Here is a 14,811-nt window from a genome sequence, read left to right on the forward strand (position 1 = left end):
AGTATTGTTAGTATAAACTTGTTGAACATGCTTGTTGTTAGGATTGGGTGTAGGTTCAAAAAGTAACTATGGTGTTCTAAGTTGTGTAGAGGTAGGTGTAGCTAGATAAAGAATGATGGCTAGTTGCTAAGGTAAGGGTTGTTGTTACGGGTAAGCCACATTTGAATTTCATCATTGTTGGTTTCCTCACCATTATTGTGGCCATGGATTTTGAGAAGATTTCTATTGTTGTTTATTGTTGGAAAAATGACCTATGATTGTTGTGATGGCCACATCCCCTATTGTGGCATCCGATTGGAAGGGGGATTATTTGGCCATAATTGATTAGGCATAGAATTCCAAGGTGAATTATTCCAATTTGCAACATTTGTATTGACCCTAAGAAATAAAGCATTATAGAAAAGGGGGTGTTGAGGCATACCTTGCCTTTGTTTCTAGGGCTTGTGCTAAGTAATTTAGAAAACTTATCCATCTTCATATTCTAAGGCACAAAATTTTGGTCTTGCTTTATTTTCTACAAATTTTAGAAATCATCTTGCATTTGTACTTGGTCTTCTTTTGTCAACAGTGTGGGCAATACTCATTGAGGGTTGTCTCTTATTCTTCATGTTTCTTCTTGATATGTAGGGTATCTAACGATGTCACCAGATGACTGATAATGTCTTCCTTCATGTTTGATAGATAATTGCTAAGCTCAACTCTAGAGACAACAATAGATGTCTTAGTGGTAGGTAGTAGTCTAGAGCTCTTTGATTTCCTTTGAATTGAATAAGAGTAGTTTCTATAAAATTGACATATTTCATTAAAGGATAATTGGGGACTCCCTCTGCTCATATCAGGTTCAATAAATCCATGTATTCCTCATTTACTTCTCTTAAAAATACCAACTTGAGAGATTCAAGAGTGAGCTTGTTCTGCCAAGATTTCTTCAAACATAATCAAAATATTTCCACATAATATTCAAAAGGCTCATCCTCCTTTTGGGAAACACTAAAGATGGCATCTCTCTTCATGTCCCCTTTATGTCAGTAGTGTTGATACTTTTGCATTAATTTTTCTTTCATTATGTCCTAGCCAGTAATAAAATTTTTCCCAAGTCCCATAAACCACCATAAGGTACATTATCCTTTAGGGTTGCTAGAAAAATCTTATGTCGATGGTCTTCAATTGTATAATCATAGCTTCAACACAATACAACAAAATCAAACAAAAATGTATGAAGTTCCTCCATGATTAGACCATATAATTTGGGTAAGGTAGATGAATGTATGTTTTTAAGAGCAACAATATGCTCTTAGATAGTAATTGGGAACTTAAAGGTTACTAGTTCAATAGGGTTCTCTACTTCTTCTTTGATGATTATATAGAGTGATTCTTTTGTTGTTGTGGATGTCATTGATGGTTGTGATTCCTCAAAGGATATTGAACTCTTTGTTGTATCAAGTATGTATTCTTAGTCCCGATTGGATGGAATGAATATTCCTAAGGCATCCCTCAATTGCCACATGCAATGGAGGCTAAGCTTAGGGGTTGTCTTCCTACACTTTGTTAGTGAATGGTGCAAATTTTATCTCAAAAATTTATTATTCCTAATTTTGGAAAATCAATAACTCCTAATTAATGAAAGAAAACAACATGTAATATAAACCTAAACTTAGAGGTACTAAACCTTAGCACCGTCCCTAGTGACAATGCCAAAAATGACTAAATCCTACTAAGTACAATAGATTGATGCATAAAAGTCATGCCAATGGCTCAACGAACCAATGAATCCCTTATTAAGTAATCTATTATCTCAGAGGGTCTCATTTAATTATCGACCAAGGACATGCCTTATTAAACAATGCTATGATTCTAGGTGTAGATACGAGCTCTCTAAGATATTATATCAATTATTTATAGAAAGTTAACTAAAATCAATAAATTGAATTAAAAACATAACAATGCTAAAAATCAATCTAACTACACAACAGTTATTGTGGATCACTGATCAATTGACACAACCATGGTTGTAGGTGGTTAATTATTGAACTATTACCTATGTTGCAACTTGTGACACATAACTTATTCTAACAATGTTACCAACTATTTGTATTGACCTAAATAAAATAAATTAACTTGACAATTGAATCGATCAAATTAACTAACAATATAACTATTATAAACAATAGTAATCTATGCTACAAAGATAGTTACAATACCTCAAGTGGCCCTTGCTTGAGTATTGGATCTTAACTCATAAATTCATCAACATTCCTTCATTTATTCAGATTCAAAATAAATACATAAGTTGGTAATGATCTCATTGATTGGCAAGACAACTTATGAAAAATCTAATGACTCACAAGATGACATTTTCTTGTAATTGGTAACCATCCAACTTTGACAGTAAGTAGGATTTATACCTAAAGCCTAAGAGTAGATTATTGTAGGACTCTAAAAAACTTATCTAACTACTATCAATCCTTAATGAAAATGAAGAATTTCTTATTTTTTCCATATCTGATAATAAATACTAACCAACAGGAGTCGATGGAGTCACAATCCGAATCAAGCTCACATTTCATCAAGAACAGTTAGAATAGGAAACATGCAAGAACAAGGAAATGCCCTTATGATCCATGTTCCTTATTGTTCTACAAGATTCTCCTTGTCCTTGGTTGTATATATTCTTCATTGACAAGAAGTAAAACAACTGCTCCATATCCTTGACAATTGCACCACAAATAATATCATCACAACTGCTACCTTGCGAGCTATATGAAACAACATGCTACTGATAATCACCTTTGGCTTTGAGTAAGCAGTTAAGATTGTTGTTACAAGTTAGCTTCTCAAAAATCAATCATTCACAAAAACTATCATTTCTATCATAAAAAATCATATCATCCATATTATATCCACAAAAACACACCCATTTATCATATGACATATATATCATCTATTAAACTTAGATAGCTTAATAAAGTTTAGGTAATTATTTTAAAATATTATGGAATGCCATGAAAAGTATGAACTAAACAAAGAAAATAGGATAAACAATGTCATTCCCAAAGACCATCATCCCCCTCTTAGAGATCAACACATGACAGCTAAGAAATACAACACATAGCCAATAGAAGTCCCTAGAACTCTCCCAAAAGGGTTCCTAAGGAGGTTATTTTTATAATTCTCGATATAGGCACCTAGAAAGATGTCTTTAACACTCCTCCTTCCCATGACTTCCACTTCTGCAATTCCATGCCAAGATGGGGACTTTCTTGATATTGTTTTATGAATAGTAGAAAAATCGTGCCCACTCTTGGAAATTATAATTGCCTTCACACATAGGACACAAATATTAAATAATTTCAACCCCTTTGTCCCCTTAGACACTTTCCTAGGTACATGGAGACCTATAGATGCTTGCATTTATGTTTATTCTCTTAGACTTAATAATAAATTTAAAACAATGACATTTTTGGTTGATGTAAGATTGATCTACGCTCATGGATGCTCCTACATTAGACAACCAAGAAAATTTGAGAAGTGACCTTGTCATATCTTAGGTGTTTGTGGGAAACCAATATAGTCAACCTTAGCCTTTGAAAACCATGATGAACCTTCAATAGGTCTTCCTTTCCACTTAACCAAATACTCTTCATATTACTTGCTTGTACTCCTTTCTAGATGGTTGTCCAAGATTTCTTCTATCACATCCTTCTCTTAAGTATGTGCTAGAATTTTCCACTATGCCTTTATTGATTCTTATTCAATACCTCCTTCATCATAATCTATCAAATCTGAAATATATAAATATAGTTGAAATATGCATTCCACTAGGTAAGTCTACCTCATAAGCAGTCCCCAAATGATATTTCTTCAAGATTTTGTATGGGCCAAATTTCCTCATTTGTAACTTATTATATGTTTCTATTGGAAACCTCTCTTTCCTCAAGTGAACCTTTAATTCATCTCCTAACTAAAATTCCTTATACCTCCTTCTCTAATATGCCTTAGCCTTGTACTGAGAATTCATCTTATTAATACACTTCCTTACTTCTTCATGTACACTCTTTAAGTGCTCCATAAAGACTTCGACCTCATCTTTCTTCTTTTCTCTTTTTCCCATCTTCCTTAGTTCTAAAACATTCCTTGGACTACTCCCATATACTATCTATAATGGTGACTTACTAGTTTTCATATTTACAAAATTTTATAAGAAAATTATTCGTGTGGTAGAATCAAGTCCCATCCCTTGGGCTTATCTCCTACTAAGCATCTTATTAGGTCACCCAAACTCCTATTCACCACTTTCATTTGTCAATCAGTTTTTAGATGCTATGAAAAACTAAACTTCAAATCCATCCTTAGCTTCTTCCATAATGTCCTCTAGAAATACCTAACAAATTTGGCATCTCTATCAAAAACTATGATTTTTGGTAAACTATGTAGCTGTACCATCTCTCTAAAAAATTGATCTACAATGTGAACTACATTTTTCTTCTTGTAGGGAACAAAATGTGCCATCTTTGAAAATATATCCACCGCCACAAATATGGAGTCATATCCTTGTTGCGTCCTCAGTAAACTAAGAACAACATCCATACTAATGTCTTCCCATGACTTGTCTAGTATAAGTAATAGCAATATAGCCCTATGTTCTTACTTGTCCCTATTGGCACCTGCAAAATTGACATGTTTGCAATGCCTGAGGTTGCCAAGATCACGAAGCAAGTCAATGTCTACACTTTGTTGAATCTACCCGAGTAGCCAACTTTGATGATTAAAATCTCACAACTCGGACATTTTCATGTAAATATTTTAGTTAGAAGCTCTTTGGGGAGCATGGATATTTAGTTCTATAAATCTTAGACATTTTTGACACACTTTTTTATGCATTTATGATTGCAACTTGGCTAGATTAGTGTCCCCAAAAGTGACAAATTTTGTAAATCTAATGGTGACCCACTCATTAATTTGTCTTCAAAGGCTTCTAATTTCAATTTTGCTTCAATATTAGATCAGATGATAGATTAATGATAACTTTTTTTGGTTCGACACCCCCTCTGAGCAAACACAATTGTAAAGGAAGTACCAAAATTTTGTTTGCTAGAAAAAAATAAGATCATGAAACCATATTTTAAATAATTAATTATGTCTCCTTGCAAATTTTCATGGCTCCAGGGCATCTCATTTACCCATAATGAAATTACACAATTACCCATAATGAAATTACACAATTCAACTAGTAGAAGAAATTAAAATTTGTCATTATTCCTAAAATTTAAATTACAATGTTTTAAATAAACGAGGGTAAGCTTTAAATATGGTTTCAATTGTTTATTACATAATAAAGTTTTATACTATAAACTTTATGAATTCCATTTTTCATGTGCATTTTTTACAAGCTTAATGAAAACATTTACTTAGATTGGTTTCTTGCTTGTTCATTCAGATAGTTGGAGGCTCCATCGAACCTTATGGCTCTAGCACAATGAAGTTTTAGGGCTTTATGTTGCTGAGGTAAAATGCCACATTGAAAGAGTGAAAGGTTTCAAAGAAAAATTGATGGTTTGCCTGTTCGTTGAAAGAATAGAGAAGCTCTAGCTCCAACGAAATACAATGACAAGTGCCACATTGGAAGGGTATAAGTGAGTCAATGATTGTCGTGTATTATATTTTTCACCGTTAAAGAAAAGAATTTGGGTGCAATAGTGTAAGAGCTTATGACAACACTTTGAGAGTAAAAGAGAAGAAGACAGGGCACATGAGGAAAGTGAGAGGCTTCACCAACAAAAATATGAGCAAATTGTTGAAAAGAGACGTTGGGATTCAACTCTTCATGTAATTGTTTCTGTAAGAGCTTCTTTTCCTGCAATAGACTGAACACCATAACAAAATTTGCAAACTTTTAAAGACAACAATAGAACCCCTCCTCCTATGCAAGAAGGAAAAGACATCATCAAATTGCACTAATAATTTACTGGCAAAGGCAAAAATAACACTAGATTCTTCTCCATAAGGAACATAGTAGCTATAAAGAGGTGACTTGCACAAATATGATGTTTTTGATAGTAGCTATAAAGAGGTGACTTGCACAAATATGATGTTTTTGTTTTTTCTCTTGCATTTATGATGCTAAGAGAGTTGGTAGCCTCAACACTATTGGAATTTGGTTTTATTCCTTATCATCCTCACATTGTAGCTAGATGTAATATTTCCTTTCAATCTTTCTCATATTTGGCAGTGAGTTTGTTGTGGGCTTTAAATGTGGAGTGATTTTGAGTGTTTTTGAAAGTAGTTGAATGGGTTTTTGTGCAATGATTACCAATGGCCTTTTGGTATCTTATTGGTAAGAGTTAGGAATATCACTTGTCAGAGATTGCAAAGAATATAAAGTCCAAGTGGGGTGCTAGATAAATGATATGTGAACCATAAATTAGAGCCATTAGAAGGGGATTACTTCAACAATAAATTGCATGCATAGAAAATTAAAGTATAATGCAAGGATATGGTAATATGTCAAATGTTTGATGAAATGTTAAAAATGGAATGTACACAATTAGAGGAATTTTAAAAGTTAAAATGCTAAAAAAAATTAGACATTACAAATAGATTTTTGCCGAAGTGATCAAGATATTTGACAATAGTGCATATTTAATTGAAGTTTGTACTTAATTTAAATGAGTTTTATCTAGAAGTGAATATTTTTCATCGAGAAAAAATATATGTAGTAGTTATTGAATTTTTACACAAAGGTGAAAATCATTCATGAAGATGTCAAGCAAATGAAGAAAAGACAAACATCCAATTGAAAATGGAAGGAAAGTTAAAGGCAAATTAAGAAGCAAGGAGAATGGGAGTTGAAGAATATTTTAGATGCCAAGCTATTGCAGATCCAAAGCAGTTGATAGTGCTAGATGTCATCCTTAGATGCATTTTAGGGCTTCTAATTTTTCAATATATTGGATTTCTCTATCATTTTGTAGGGTTCTAGTCAGAGTACTTGGGGTCTGGTCTTATTCTATAAAGTGACATTTTTAAAAGGTATAAAGGAAATCTTATAACTTCAAAGAATATTTGGTATATCAATTTTTGATCAGAATGAACAAAGTGAAGATACAAATTCTAGTTCAGTTGTTTCCTAAGCTTATATTTACACTTTCTTGAAATTAATGAAAAAGTTTTGTTAATTTCATCTCTATGTCCAGGACATGGTGTAATTCTTGTTTCTTTCCTAAGATTATATTTATACTTTCTTGAAATTAATGAAAAAGTTTTGTTAATTTCATCTCACTGTCTAGGACATGGTGTAATTCTTGTTTCTTGCATCTACTCAAGGAATTGATTACATAGCTTTTTACAAGAATAATAAGTTTGAGTAAAATATCATGGATTTGTAAGTATAACTTGAATATAAAGTAATTGGGAACATGATTGCAAGGCATTAATGTTGGGAACCCTATGGTTAAAATTAACTAATACATTTTGATGCGTTAGATATCTAGGTTGGACTTTGCATCCTAGGATAGGCACTGATCAAAGAAGTTTGACTCAACTAGGCATAATCAATTATAAATATGAAGAATCTTTTCATTTCATGTTATAAGTTATTTTGGTTTATTTTGTATATTCATGAAGTTAAAGAGTATAGAGGTTGTGTCTAAGAGTGGTTTATTTGCTATTCCTCTGTGTATTTGAGATGGAGACATCATGTTTAAGTTATTTCGTTCTAAATAATATTCAAAGCAAATGAGATTATGCTTGAATCTATGGAATGTAAAACACCCATTAACCATACACCTAGGAACCATCCACATTTGATAGGTCTGTAGCTTGTTGTTTGGCACAAATTTATCATATCCTTAGGCTTGCAATTAGGGACACCCTCCAAGGTTCTATGGAGCTCAAAGTGCAAAAGATTGTTCATAGCCTTTTTTGTTGTATTTTCTTGTCATTGGTATAATTATTATACAAGATCTTTGTCCTAAACCCCTAATCTCATGGTTTAGGTAATGCACCTTTCCATAGGGTTGAGGGTTGCAAAAAAAGAACCAACAGTCCCCTTCACCATCTAGTATAGTTTGCAACTTTGCATAAATATTTTCACCATGTGTTACTACAACTGTTGCCAATAATAGTGCTTAGTGACAAGAGAAATGGTCCTATCTTGATCAATATGTCCATCCAACCATTTGTTGTACATATCCTTAATTAGATTCTCCCTCATGGAACTCCTTGGAATGCACATCTAATTTCCTCTAAATAGCATCACATCTTGGATTAAGAAATCTAGTCTTGTCTAATTTAACAAGTTTTTAACAAGCTCTCCAAGCCTCTATAAAATTTAAATATCCTCAAGGTACAAATTCTTGAGTTCATTGAACCCAACAACCTCAATTTGCATCTCTATCAACAAAAAAATCCTTATACTTAAGGCATCTACAACTCTATTAGACCTCCCACTCCTATGCTTAAAAATAAAAATATAGCTCTACAAAAACTCAACCCATTTCAAGTTCCTCTTATTCAACTTTCCATGGTTATTAAGATACTGTAAAGTCTAATGATCAATATATAAAACAAAATATTTTGGCAACAAATAATATCTCCATTTCTTCAATGCTTGAACTAAAACATGAAATCATTGATCATAAAAAGAAAAATTCCTCTTAGCATTATTCAGTTTTTAACTGAAATAACAAATGGGTTTACCTTCTTGACTTAATACTGCTTCTATGGCATTGCCACTAGCATCAAAACCTACTTGAAATACCTTATTAAAATCAAGAAGTGCCAAAATAGGTTGCTCTATGACATTCCTATTTGACATGCCAAAGCTCTTTGTTGCCCTAGAGCAATCCACTTAAACTCTTTCCTATATCCTCTCATTATTCCAGTTAGGGGTGCATAAATACTATTGAAGTTCTTAATGAATTTTCCTTAAGAACTTGAAAATCCTTGAAAAGATCTCATCTCTATAGTACTCCTTGGTGTAGGCTATTCAACGATATCTCTCACCTTCTCTGGGTCCATCTTGAGACCATCTATTGAGACAAAAAATCTTAGGTACACCAAATCCTTCACAAAACTACACTTCTTCAAGTTAATCAACAATTTCTCCTCCCTCAACTTCTCAAAAACTCTATGAATATGGATCTATTGCTGATCCATTGTTTACTAAAATAAAAATATCATCCTCATAAATAATGACAAATTTTCCTAAAAAATCTTTCAATACCTTATTCATGATCCACATGAATGTGCTCAGTACATTGGTTAGCCCAAAAGGCATGACTAACCACTTGCATAAGCCCTCCTTGGTCTTGAATGTTGTCTTCCATTCATCCCCTTCTCTTATCTAGGAATGATGATATCTACTCTACAGATAAATATTTGTGAAGTACTCGACAAACCTCAAGAAATTCATAATGTAATCCATCCTTAGCAAGGGAAATCTATACTTAATTGTGATCTTGTTGATAGCTCAAGAGTTTCTAGACATTATCAATTATGTATCCTTCTTTGGTGATAATACTGTAGGTATTGCAAAAGGGCTAAAAGTCTCTTGAATTAATCCTTTCCTTAATGATTCTTGGACTTTTCGATTTAGCTCCTCACTCTCTATTGGAGTCATCCTATGAACTACCTTATTTGGAAAATTGGCTCTAGGTATCAGGTCCATCTAATCACTTATCTTCCTCACTAGTGGCAAAGCCTTAGGTACATTATTTGACACAATATCCCTAAACTCCTCCAATATATTTGAAATTTCTACTAGTATCTCTTTATCTTCTCCCTTATCAACTCTAGGAATAAATGGATAGCACATATGATCGTGCTTCAAGCCATCCAAAAGAATTCTATAGTTCTACCATTAAAAAAACAAATTCTGGCATTACTACATACCTTTTTTTCAACTTCCTTTAGGGGCTTCAATTTGTGGTGAACTCCATCCTTCATCAAAGAATAAGTATTTGTATGCTCATTGTGTACCATACATTGATCAAACTTTCATGGCCTCCCTGACAACATGTGAAAAAAATCCATAGGCATGATGTCACAAAGCACCTCATCATGGTAGTTCCCAATCTTGAACTTTACCAAAAATTTCTCATTTACATAAACTTTATAGCCCTTATACAACCATGCAATTTGATATGGCTATGAATTTCTCCTCTCTAAATTCAAAAAATTCTAACCATTTCTTTTGACACAAGGTTGTCAATGCTACCACCATCAATGGTCACATCATACACCTTTCCTTTGTATTTGCATCTGGTGTGAAACAAGCGCTTCCTTTGCAATTGGATCCACCTCATCATTCACCACGACTCTTCTTGTGGCACGAGCCTCTCCACCTAAAATTTCAAAATTTGAAGAATTGGAATCTTCATCCACATGGGAAAGTCTCATGTTACCCTTAGGTCTTTTATTTTTCCTTCCTCGATGTTGGGGACATTCAAAGGCTCTATTTCCTTCTTCTTCACATTGGAAACATATTCCATGAAAGCCTCCTCTACGAGGACCTCGTCCAAATCTCTCTCTTCCTCTTTCTTCAATATTTCGATATTTAAGATAATTGGAATTATCTCCCCTCTAGATCTAGTCATTACTATCTTATTGTCTTCTTCTGATCTCCATAGGATTGCCCTCCAATCCTTCCTCCTCGACCTCTTCTAGTTGCTTGCTCTCAATCTCATAATCCATAGGGACAAATTACCACTTCAATTTGTCCACCATTCGATCCCATCTTGTTATCTTATCTTTACCTCTTTTATTTCTCTCATTTGAACTTCTCTCTAACAAATATTGACCTGACCTTTCAATTTGGACTTGCAAACCTGACCCTATCAAGGTCTTCCACCTCTTCAAACTCAAATTAATCTTCCTTATTATTGATCTGTTGATTAACTCCTCTGGATTTAGACTTCCAAAAATATAGAAACTTCCACCTTTTGCCTCTTTCCAATCTTGGATATGTCCCTAAAAAGTCTATCCTCATTAGGATCTCTCATAGGGGCAAGTGCACAAAGATGGGGAACCAAATAGGGGTCTTAAGATGCCACTTTTTTTTTTCTTTCTAAAATCAGCAAAGTCTGAAATTCAATGAGAAAATGAAGATAGTTACACTCAAAATGTGAAGATGCAACAAGAACAAGAGTGCTCCAAGTCTACTTTCTAAAATACTAATTTATTTTGAAAACAATGGAGATTAAGGGTTTCAAAAAGGGGGAACACACAAAGTGGTCCTATTTTTTCTAAAAAAACATAACATGGCACCTGTTGTGCTCCCCCTAAAATGTCAACTTTTTTTTAGAATTTCTAAATTGCTCTAGTGAGAAATTATCTAACACCATGTAGTTTATGCCAGATTTTCTACCTAATTTTTTAATGAATATATGATATTTTACTAATTTGTGAAGTGGACACATACTGAAAAAAATTTAAGTGTGCTCCCCCCTAAACTTTGTGAAAATTAATAAAAAATATTTAAAAAACAAAAAAAATTGTGTAGAATGGAGTCTAGTTTCTAATATAATTTGTTTCAAAATTTGCCAAATGTGTAAAAATATATGCCCAAAATATGACATGTTGGTTTTTGACAGAAAACAGACACACTTACAAAATAAATTAGAGATAAAGACCTTAACATAGCTGGATAGCTAAGAGAGAGCTTAACATTGTCATGGTATTTATTTTTGTTTACATTGAAACACATGCAAACCTAATGAAGAGCACAAACAAAAATATGAGAAAAATAAAAAAATTGTATGCAAGCTTTTGGGTTGGATGCCCAAGGAAAATCCAAGCCCGAGGCTTGGCATTTCCCAAGCCACTTTTGCGCACTCCAAATTTGGTGCAATTTTTTAAAATTGCTTTTTTAAAGTTTGGCACACACCAAATTTGGCATGCACTACATTTGGTGAGCACCAAATATGGTGCACACCAAATGTATTGCATTAGCAATTCTCTCTCTCTCTCTCTCTCTCTCTCTCTCTCTCTCTCTCTCTCTCTCTCTCTCTCTCCCCCTTAATTCATTAGTGTAATATATACATAAAATGTAACATTTAAGTATAAGTCACATTTTAATATGTCTTATACTTTAAGTTATTTTTATGTATATATTGGTAGGATGTTTGAGAGTGGTTTCATATCTCTAGGAGTTATAATGTAGATTCTAGTTTGTAGAGTATCATATAAATTTCAGAATTAATCAAATTTCAGTAATCAACATTCTCTCTCTTTGGTCTCTCCATCTCTTTCCCTACATCCCCCCCTCTCTTTCTCTCTTTGGTCTCTCTGTCTCTTTCCCTTTAACCCCCTATCTCTCTCTCCCCCTCTCTCTTTGGTATCTCCTTCTATTTCCATAAACCCCTCTGTCTCTCAGGTCTCTCCCTCTCGTTATCTCCCTCCCTCTCTTGCACTTGGATTCTCTCTCTAGTATCTCACTCAACCCCCACCTCTCTCTGTCTCTGTCTCTGTCTCTGTCTCTCTGTCTCTGTCTCTGTCTTTGTCTCTCTGTCTCTGTCTCTGTCTCTGTCTGTCTGTCTGTCTGTCTGTCTGTCTGTCTGTCTGTCTGTCTCTCTCTCTCTCTCACACACACACACACACACACACACACACACACTCGAGCACTCTATCTCTAGTCTCTCCCTCTCTTTCCATCAACCTCTCTCTCTCTCTCTCAGCCACTCTCTTTGGTCTCTCCCTCAACCTCTCTCTCTCTCTCTCTCTCTCTCTCTCTCTCTCTCTCTCTCTCTCTCTCTCTCCCTCCTAGGTCTCCCCTCTCTTTCCCTAAACCCTTACCTTCCTCTCTCCATCTCTCTCACTTGGGCTCTCCCTCTCTCTCCCTCTTTTTCCATTAACCTTTCTCTCTCAACCCCCTTCCTTTGTATCTCTCTCTCTCTCTCTCTCTCTCTCTCTCCATCAAACCCCCCTCTCTCTCTAGTCTCTCCCTCTCTTTCTATCAACCCGTCTCTCGCTAATCCCTTCTTCTCTTTCCCTCAACCCCTCCCTTCCTCCCTCTCTCAATTGGTCACTCCCTCCTTCCCTCCCCCTCTCTCTCACTTGGGCTCTCTCTATCTAGAGGTGAGAGACCTAGAGCCTAGGGAGAGAGGGGTGAAAGACCTGGGGAGAGAAATAGAGGTGATAGAGATAAAGGTGGAGAGAGATGGGTAATGAGATATGGAGGGAGAGGTAGAGAGAGGTATAGATGGAGGGAGGGAGAGACATAGGGATGGGGAGACAAAGGGAGAGCGTGTTGGGACTCATAAATTTTTGTTAGTTTGAGAGGCCCATTTCAAAATTCTACTCTGCACTTTCAAATGGCACTTGATGAATCAACCTAAATTGCCTGGTTTGAGGGCATGAACAATAAAGCCAGTTCCACGTACCCATTGGCGGCATTCTCCTCTTGTGCCTAAGAAAAGTAAAGGCATTTAAAAAAAACTTCCAAGCAAATGTGATTGTCAGGTGTAAATCCAAATCTCTACGACCCTTGCTGGCATTCTCCCCCTGCGTGCAGTGAAGAGGGTTTTAAAAGGCCAGAGAAACCTCCAAGTAAATGTCCCTAGACATGAACATTTATCCCACATTGGTTGTGGGAAGGAAATATTTTGTATTTAAATACAAAGTCACACACTTCTATGGTGTCAAAGCTTAAGGGCTTTTGGCAAGTGGAGGCTCAGCGTCGGTGGACCCCGCACATGCATGCATCTCAAAGCAACCCAAATTTTGCATCAGGTTGGCGACAAGAGGCTAAGGGTCATGCAAATTGAGAAGATCCAACGATAGATCAGAGGAAGATCAACGATGGAGTAAAATTCTGGGACTATCAATGGTTGTCGCTGTACCACGGTTGTGAAGTGCTCGAAATGAATACCATCGCGACTAGGTGACAAGGTGGGCCCAGGTTTAGTAGATGGTCCGACCTAAGGTGATGTGGTGATTAAGGTGGCACCCACTTGGATCCAAAGGCGAACCAGAGGCTAATACGTGGTGGGCCTGACAGAAGGGGTGAGCGGCAAAACCAACTCGAGACCTTGCGACCAAAGCAATTTAATTAACAGTCTCCAGCTCGCTAACATAAAATGCTAACACCCAAAAATCTAGAGACCTCACGAGCGAATAGATCCGAAGAAGATCCAATAGTGGTTGCTAGGTCGCGATGAGAAACTGCTCATTAGAATATCTATCACAACTCAATGACAAAGAGGAGCTTTATTCCGGTAGTGAGTCCAACTGTGCTAAGGTGGCAGGACAGGGACTCTGGAGCCAATCAGGGGGTGCCACGTGGTAGAGCACAGAAGGAGGATCAAGGCAAAAGTCAAAGTTAAATATAGTTTCGGACTATAGTATAGAAATGCCAAAATTTAAATGACCGACTTGCAGAGAGATTGATGGTTGAGGTGTTTTTTTTTGCCCAAATATAGACGTGTTGTATATCGTTGGAAAGCTCTCGATCCAAGGAATCCTTTTTTGCAGTCAGTTGTAGCACACGTCAAGTATCTCAAGAGCACTTGCCTCAGGATTTTAGAAACTTTTTGAGTTTGTCAGAGAAGATTTTTTGCAGGCCAAGTGTGTGAGCAGTTAATGTAGAATGATTTGGGACACTGGTCATTGTCAGAGATGAAGTCCGAAATTCTTCTCTCTTCCTTCTTATTATGAGGTCTTCTCATTTTGTAAGGGTTCCATAATTTTTGTGAGCAAAGCTCCATATTATGTGTTTCCAGCTGTAAGTTTTTCTTCCAGAGTTTGTATAGTCTAATGTCTTTTTTCAAGTTATGGAGTATATCTTCTTGCTATAGGTGTTTCTAGTTGCAGGTT

The sequence above is a fragment of the Cryptomeria japonica genome, chromosome 3 (assembly GCF_030272615.1).
Source record: "Cryptomeria japonica chromosome 3, Sugi_1.0, whole genome shotgun sequence".
In the NCBI taxonomy this organism is placed as follows: Eukaryota; Viridiplantae; Streptophyta; class Pinopsida; order Cupressales; family Cupressaceae; genus Cryptomeria; species Cryptomeria japonica.